We start from the raw sequence: 8,721 nt of genomic DNA on the forward strand, positions 1-8,721 counted from the left end.
CCACATTTGAACACCACTGCTGCAGGGCTGGCCCTAGGCTTGGAGCTTGCCAGCTGGATGCTGGCCACCAAGTTAGCAGCACAGCCACTGCTGTCCTGAGAACTCTTAAGACGGTTACAGCAGCCAGAGATAATGCTTTAGTATCCCCCCGAGTCTTGGGCAGATGCATCCAATGGCAGAGACAAATTCTTCCATAGTGAAAGGTGGGCTCTGCCACCCACTCCAATCCCAACATGGGGAGAAGTCTCCAGACACAGGGAGTGAGGTTGGCCACAAAGACAGACACGTGTCCACTTCACACACATGTTCTTGTTTCTCTCATGTAAATCTTGAAGGTGGATATGTCATCCTCCATCATCAGAACAGGAATATGAGGATCAGAAATATTAGCCATGGATACAGAGCTAGTCAGCAGCAGAAAGCCCAGGAGGATTGAGGGCTAACTGACTCCAAAGAGCCCATCTCTTAACCCTAACTTTCCTAAGCCTCCTGTCTACAGCACTGCCAGAGAGAAAGGAGCAGTCTGCGGGAGAAAAATAAAGCAAGATAGAGAGCAAGAGACAGAATGTGTGTGTGTGTGTGTGTGTGTGTGTGTGTGTGTGTGTGTGTGTGTGTCTGAATGTATGAGTGTATGTGTATATAAATTGTATGTGTGTATCTGTGAATCTGCATGTAGGTGTCAGTGTATAAGTGTATGTAAAGTGTATACGTGTGTTTGCATATGTCAGTATGAGTGTGTACATTTGCGAGCAGGGTGGGGGGTTCAGGATCTCCCCCTGACCCTGCCCATTTAGGATATCAGGAGCTGACTATAATAGCCATGTCCTATCTACCTATTTCAGGAACACGAGCATGTCCATACCTAAAGGGACTCCCTAACTCCAGACTTCATGAAGTTGACCGAAAGGATCTATAAAGAGAACTGAACGCAGGGTTGACATTCTAAATCCTTAATACCCAAGTTGCTACTGGCTCTGACCACATCCACACAGCTCCACATGCTGCTCTGAAGCCTGCTCTCTCATGAGCAGCCCTGACAGTGTGCAATGTGAGCTGGATATATAGAAACCATACCAACTCGGAAGGAGAAATGGGGTCTTTGAAATCAGTCTCACTGGACTGTGAGTTTCATGTCTCTCTCATTCATCCAATGGCCTGGGGCTGCCCCATGCTGGCACATGGCGGGTGCCCAGTTGAATGAATAAACGAGTGGGCAAGTCAGCAAATGAATGAACAGGCCATCTCACTGACAAGGTCACAGTGCCCTGGACTAGCATCACCAGGTGGGTCACCTCCGTGATCCTGATCTGCCTTGACCTCTCTTTTTTCCGGTCCCCACACCATACCACAGAGGCTTTGATGTTCATCTCTTGCTTCCTCTTGCTTTTACCCATGTCCTGATATTTGCTTATTCATTTGCTTAAAGCAGTCTTCCAGAGTATGAAATCTGTCCCCATTAGGTTCTACGGGAAGGCTTTGATTCCCTCCAATGCGTTCTGGAAATGCTGGGCAGGTAGTAGAGCAACTCATCACACCTCAAGGAGAATTCCCTGGGTGTGAATCCGGGGAGCAGGGAAAGGAAACAGAAAGAGGCTGCATCTGTGGATAGCATAGTGCAGCGCCCCTGAGCCTGAACTCAAAGCCTGGACTCAGGGGACTGTGGAGCCCACATGGCAACAGGACAAAGCTGCCATTTTTCTGACTGCACAGTATTTGCACACATGGCAGTCAAGATACCCAAAAGATTAATATTGTGTTTGATGCTCAGATGACCTGCTACAGACTCAGGATCTCAACTCAAGACTCAGAGGAGAATACAATTTTTCAATAAGAGAAGTTATCTGCTTATTGTATCCTAAAACGAGGCAGAGTCTTTGCTCTCTGGGCCCAGGCATCTCAACCCAAGGCTCTGAGGCTTCAGTTTGTGCATCTGGCCACCCTGCACATCTGGAGCTTTGGAATTCAGAGAGTGCAGTGGCAGCTTCTGCAGGCCCTGTCTGGAGGAAGCCTCAAGAGGGAAGCACTGTTCCAGCCTCAGAGCCTGCATGTCTGAGCTCAGCGCAGTTCGAAGGCACCAGCACATGCTGGTTTCATCTCCCCTCTGCCTGGTCCTTCTCTGGTTATTCTCTCTTCTGCCTGCCAGCCCAAGCCTCTTCTGGCAGAAGAGAGGGAAAACTATGTTGCGGGCAGAGAACTGAAAGGCAGAGGGTGTCTCAGAGGAGCTGACAGCTCACAACTCTCACTCACCACAGTGAGGAAGGTTGCCTTCTCCTGGGCAGTTCTGTTTTCTCCTCTTCCAGCCCTCACACCTGTTTGCTGCGGGGAGAGTGTTGGTGTCAAGGCTCAGGTGTGTCATGTCCCTTGCTGCCAGCAGGCCTCCCACTTCCTACCAAAAAGCTGCTGGAAGGGAAGGGCCACCTCGGCTGAGCAATGCCAAGGTAAAGATCCCTAGGAAGAGCCAGCGACATCCTCCTGGCCTGGCTTCAAGTCCTCAGGGAGCCACAGCACAGCCCCCTCACCTTCCACAGATGCTGGCTCCTCTGTGTTGCTCTGTTTACATTTGCAACTCTTGCCCCTGAGCTCCTGGCCATCCCAGAGGTTACAGGAGTCAGCAGTAAAGGTAGTCACAAAAGAAGACTAAAGCAGGCTGAGGGGAGCGGGAGCTGGAGAAAGTGCGGCTTTACCCAGGGTGGTCAGGGAAGTCTCTCTGGGGAGGTGATGCTTGAGCCTGGAGTCCTGCAGGAGGTGAGGGGTGAGCTGGGCGGCCACCTGGGAAAGGTCACTCCATAGGGAACAGCGTGTATTACCCCTGCAAGGGGGTCCGGCTGGTTGGAGGAGGGTGAGGAGGCTGTGTGAGTAGAGGGGACAGGGGAGAGGCTGAGGAAATGAGACCAGAGCAGGGCTCAGCAGGTCAGTTGTAGCTTCCAGAAAAAGCCTTTTAGGCATTTTACAAGTATCATTAAATTCTCACTCAGACACTCTGAGATAAGTATAATTATTATCCCCATTTTCCAGATGAGGAAACTGAGGAAGTGAGAGGTTACATAATTTCCCACAGATCACAGAGCCAGGATTCAAGCAGTTCTTGCCTGTGGTCTGCACATCGAACCACTTTGCTACGTCACTCATAACAGTAACTCATCCACCTTAGAACTGGTCAGATAGGAATTCCAGTGTTGAACAGCAGTGCAGGATCCTATGGCCCTGGCCGGTGAATTCTCTTCCATGTGCTTCTGTCTCCTCATACCCTGCCCCTCACAGGGTCATCGTGAAGGAGGAAGCAGAGATAAGCAGACATGGCTTCTTGGGGCCTGGGGGTCATCCTTCTTTTCCCCACCTCCTGTTTCAGGCAGATGGGGGCAGATTCCAGAAACCAAAAGTTAAAAAGGTCAGGCTAAAATCTGAAGGGGAGTGGGCAGCTCAGCTACCGAAACCACAGGGCATGAAGGTGAGGGCTCTGGTGGAGGGCGTGACTTCCCAGGGTGCCAAGGGGGAGGGTTCCAAAGGGCTTTAGGCCTGGTTCTCCACTGGAGAGGCTTAACTCTAAAAGGCAAGACACCCACAGATAAGAGGAAGAAAGAGCAGGTCATGTGAAGGATTTTCAAATGGAAGGAGAATTGAAGCATTGGAGAGAGTGGGAGGAAGATGGGAGTGTTAGAGAAGGTGATAGCAGGTGGGTGCTCTCAGCCAGCATCTGAAATAACCAGGTGTGGCCCTTGGTTGGCTGTCCATACCCCAGGTGCAACTGCCCTCACTGTCTGCAGAGCTTGGCCCTGTGTGTCATTATTTGCAGAGCTTGGAGCTGTTTGCAAAGCTTGTCATTGCCTGTGTCACCATTTGTAGACCACAACACTGTTTGTCATTCTGTAGAGTTAAGTTTTATTTGCAGAGCTTGGTATTATTGGGAGAGGCTAGCACTGTTTGTGTCACTGTTTGCAATACTTGTCGCTGTGTCTGTTCATATTATGATATTGACAGAGCCCATTCCTCCCTAGTTCTCTGTCTGTTGAGCTGCCAGTGCTGATGTTACTGTCTCTATGGATGTTCAGAGTCTGTCACTGTCAGAGGCATGGTCTGCAGTGCCCTGGGTCCCTGTGTGCAGAGCCTGTCATGGCTGGAGTTATGGTATCTGTGCTATCAGTACCAGGAATGCAGAGGCAGTCTCTCTGTGCAACTCTGTGCTGAGGTTTCTCACTGTTAGCGTCGCTGTCTGCATCATGATTTGCAGAACCCATTGCTGCCTGTGCCGCTGTGGGCAAGGTCTCTCACTGTCTACGACACAATAGTGAAACATGATATCACAGGAGAATATCCTTCACAAACATATCTGAAGCCTATCTTTGATCCCCAGCAGTCACTGCTCCCCCTAACTGGGACACACACACACCCCCAACCCTTGCTCCATGCTCCCATGCCCTGTGACCATTTTTGCATGCTGGCCTCTGGGATCTCATAAGACCAAACACCTTGCCTGTGCTACCTGTGACATTTAATGGGTCCCACAACCTGCTTCCTGGAGCTTGATTTCACTGCAGAGTCCAGGCCTCGTGGATGGCTCTAGACCAAGAGCACAAGCAGACTTACAAAGGAATCAGAGTTGGCAGGAAGCGGGGAAAATGACATAGAAAAAGAGGAGCCATCAGGAAAGATGAAAGTGTTTTGCTTCTTCATCTGACGGGGCTTGAAGGCTGTCTTTGGGAGGGAGATGGCTCCTTACGGCAGAGGGTGTAATTAATTAAGGGTGAGGTGCAGCGAGCGCAGGCAGCTGGTGCAAGTGATAAAGTGGCACTGTGCAGCGAGGCCCAGTGGTGACAGAGATAAGGGCACCCATCACAGGCATGAGGCTTGCTGGTCGCAGTGTGGGGGAGTGGCAGGGGTGCTTCTGGAGGGAAGGGCAAGGAATTGGGCAAAACACAGTACTGGGTGAAGCTCTGCCTCCTTCAGACCACAGCACCTTGAAGTTCAGTCCCCTGGTGGGAAAGCCGAAAATACCCATTATGCCACTGCTCATTTCTTGTAGAGAGAAATATAGAAAATGAGAGCATGTGTTGAAGAAAAAAAATCAAAAGGAATGGTTAAAAGAAAGTTTTAAATAACATTTTTAAAAGCATAAGAAGCCCATAGACTGTTTTAAAAAAAATAAAGAAAATCCTCATTGAAAGCCAGGAAAAAATGTGTGCTGAGGATCAAAAAGACTGGTTTCTGGAAAGAAAAAAAAAAAAAAAACCCTCTGCATGGCTAAGTAGCAGAGAAAAAGAAGTCATGTAAAGATGTAAAGGGAAAGGCATCATGTAAGTGTATATAATCTATATTATATATTTACATTTTATTATTAATTATTTATTACAAGAAAAGAGTGCATAGCAGGTCATATGTGCACTTGAAGTCAAATGTCCAGAAAAAGCATCTGATAATCCCCTTGTGAGGAACTCCAAAGCCAGTAATAACAGTTCCTTTAAATAACTTCAAAGTCAGGGAACCAGGTGAGGAATAAGTAGGAGCCCTTGATGATCACAGTGCAAAAGGTGCACGAAGAATGAAAAGAGGCTGGTGGACAGGCTCAGCCAAATCTGTGCCAGGGAAGATGACCCTGAAATCTCCACTCCCCAAATGCCTTTTGATGGTGAGAGCTGGATACATAAGATCAAATACTGATGACAACAGTAACTCCTTACATGGCCACATTGATTTATGGTTTGCTTTTTTTCCCCCTCACATTATCTCACTTGATGCAATCATCACATAGCCTCTACAATGGGTAGGAAAGGAATCTTTAGTAGCCCCATTTCATAGATGAGAAAATTATTATCAAAATTGGTCATCAAGTACTATGGTTTGAATGTCTCCTCCAAAACTCATTTTGAAATTTAATTGCCTGGCCGGGCACGGCGGCTCACACTTGTAATCCCAGAACTTTGGGAGGCCGAGGCAGATGGATCACCTGAGATCAGGAGTTCAAGAGCAGCCTGACCAACATGGGGAAACCCCATCTCTGCTAAAAATAAAAGATTAGTCGCGTGTGCTGGCATGCACCTGTAATCCCAACTACTTAGAAGGCTAAGACAAGAGAATCACTTGAACTTTGCAGGCAGAGGTTGCAGTGAGCCAAGATCACAACATTGCACTCCAGCCTGGGTGGCAAGAGGGAAACTCCATCTCAAAAAAAAAAAAAGAAAGAAAAAAATTTAATTGCCATTGTGACAGCATTAAGAGGTGGGTCCCTTAAGAGGTGGTTGGGTCATGAGGGCTCCATCCTCATGAATGTATCAGTGCCATTATTGTGACAGTGTTACTAATGAAAAGGATGGATTTGCTATTCTAATCTTCTCCCTCTGTTTCATACACTCTCACCCTTTCATATGATATCTTCCACAATGTTATGACACAGCACAAAGGCCTTTACCGGACACCAGTGCCATGCTCTTGGACTTCCCAGTCTCCAGAGCCATAAGCCAAATAAATCTCTATTTAAGTTACCCAGTCTGTGGTATTCTGTTATGGTAGCAGAAGATAAGCTAAGAAAAAGGCAAGAACCTTCAGCTAAATCATGTCAGCACTGGAACATGATCCCAAAACCCAAAGTCCTTATGCAATGCCATTCTGTCTCAATTTGGATCCTGCAGAAGCTGAGCCTGAGGCAGTGATGTGGGTGCAATGTCATTTATTTTGGAGGTGAAGAAAGCACTGAAAGAAGAATGGGACAGTGGGACAGGGAAGGGGAGAAACCCAAACAGTGTGAGTAATCAGGCTGGCTGGCACCTGGTTCACAAGGCTCAGTTCTGCAGAGACCTCTGGGCAACAGCATAGCACTGACTCTAAGAGTTTTCCTCCCTGAAGGGAACCCAGATTCTGAATTTTATCTAGAAATCAGTATAAACAGGTTGCCAGGACCTGTTGGAATCCACTTGAGACTCCTGAATAAACTCAAGGGTGAACCATCACCATGATAAGTTACTGGTTTTTCCAAATACCACTGTGTTTTGGGGCTGGCAGACTGCCAACTATGCCTGCTCCTAATAAGTGGATCCTTGAGATAGACATTATCTACAAGATAAATAGTATACTTATCATTCTGTAAGACAGAGATTATTGTGCCCACATTTGACAGATAGAGAAACTGAGGTTCTAGGAGATTAAATAACTTGCCCAAGGTCAAAAAGTTATTATGTAGGGAAAGCTAGATTTGAGCTCTGAACTTCTAACTCTAAAATCTATATCACTTTATTAGTGAAGGTTCTCCAGAGAAACAGAATCCATAGGAAGTATAGATAGGTATAGATAGAGAGATTTATTATAGGAATTGGCTCACACAATCATGGAGTCTGAGAAGTCTTACAATCTGCCATCTGCAAGCTGGAGAACCAGGAAAGCCAGTGGTGTAATGAGTTGGCTTAGAGTGAGTAGCTTTAAAGTCTGAAGGCCTGAGAACCAAGGGCGACAGTGGTATAAATCCTGGTCTGAGTCCTGAGGCCCAAGAGGCAGAGCACTGAAGTCCAAGGACAGGAAAAGATGGATGTTCCAGTTCAAACAGGAAACAAAATTTCCCTTCATCCACTCTTTTTTTCATCTTTGTACCTTCAGTATATTGGATGATGCCCATCCATCCTGGCGAGGGAAGATCTTTGCTTGACCTGTCATTTCAGATGCTGATCTCTTCCAGACTTACCCTCATAGACACACCCAGAAAGAACGTTTTACCAGCTATCTGCGCATCTCTTAGCCCAGTTACGTTGTTGCATCATGTTAACCATCACACCAGCTTTTCCTGTAACTCGCAGAGAGGTGGTCTTTGGAATCATGAAATGGCAAAACTTTTATCCCATTCTCTATCAGTCCACTACCCATTGCAGAAAAGAAAGTGGAAAGGAGGAGAAATTGCTTAAAATACAGTTTAGGTTAGTTCCTGGGAGACAGATTCCCACTGAATTTGAGGAGATCTCAAAAAGAGGAGTAAGAAGGGAATTTGAAGCCTGTCTCAAGCCTGTCAGGGCGACTTCCCTGACACCTGCTCATGACAGAGCTCTGGCCCGGGGAACCATGGGGCTGCAATTGAGTGGGGATTCTAATGGCCTAAGTGTGTGTCTGGAGTGAGGTCCTACTGGGCATGAATATCATCAACACGCAGTAGGGGTAGTGGGGCTGGCCCATAGAGCGACTCAGATGGAGAAAAGGCTGGGAATTGGAGCCAGATGAGAGAGGCAGGAACAATTCTGAGTCTTGGGACTGAGTCCTCTCACACCCACTGCTGCCCGCTATACCTCCAGCTCCACAGCACCACCGAGGCCCTTCTGCCTCTCCTGCTTTGAATTCCTCTTTTTTTAGAGCACTAAGCCCGGCACTGAGAGGCAGTAATTGGGAATCTTTTGTTCCCCAGTCTCTGCCACGCTTGATTCTGGGGTTGCAAAGTTGCTTTCTACTGCCAGGCTCCTGGGGTTTGACCTTTTTCATTTATTTGAACATTTACCTTCCAGATGGGAGAGTGGGGTGGAACGTGGAGGGAGAAAGAGAGAGACAGAGACAGGCTGATAGAGCGGGAGACCTACAGGGAGACAGGGAGGAGAACTGAAAGTAAGATCAGAGCACTTAGAAAGAAATAGGCAGCCAGGCTCTGGGAGGGGAAACAGGAAGCTGGGGAGAAAACAACACTTAACCATGTAAGACTGAGAGGCAGCTGGAGCCCAGAAGCTCTGGAAGGAGACACAGAGCCAGGGAGAGACGGAG

The 8,721-nt window shown here is 47.7% G+C and overlaps 1 long non-coding RNA gene across 1 annotated transcript; it reads right to left on the minus strand.

The window, feature by feature from the left end:
• Positions 1-1,698: 1,698 nt before the first annotated feature.
• Positions 1,699-4,217, minus strand: LOC141584150 (uncharacterized). The gene is made up of 3 exons (XR_012517091.1): positions 3,756-4,217; positions 3,147-3,248; positions 1,699-2,316 (listed from the first exon to the last, which is right to left on the minus strand). It is a non-coding gene; the product is annotated as an uncharacterized LOC141584150 (long non-coding RNA).
• Positions 4,218-8,721: the final 4,504 nt, after the last annotated feature.

Source organism: Saimiri boliviensis, chromosome 4 (assembly GCF_048565385.1).
Source record: "Saimiri boliviensis isolate mSaiBol1 chromosome 4, mSaiBol1.pri, whole genome shotgun sequence".
Taxonomy (NCBI): Eukaryota; Metazoa; Chordata; class Mammalia; order Primates; family Cebidae; genus Saimiri; species Saimiri boliviensis.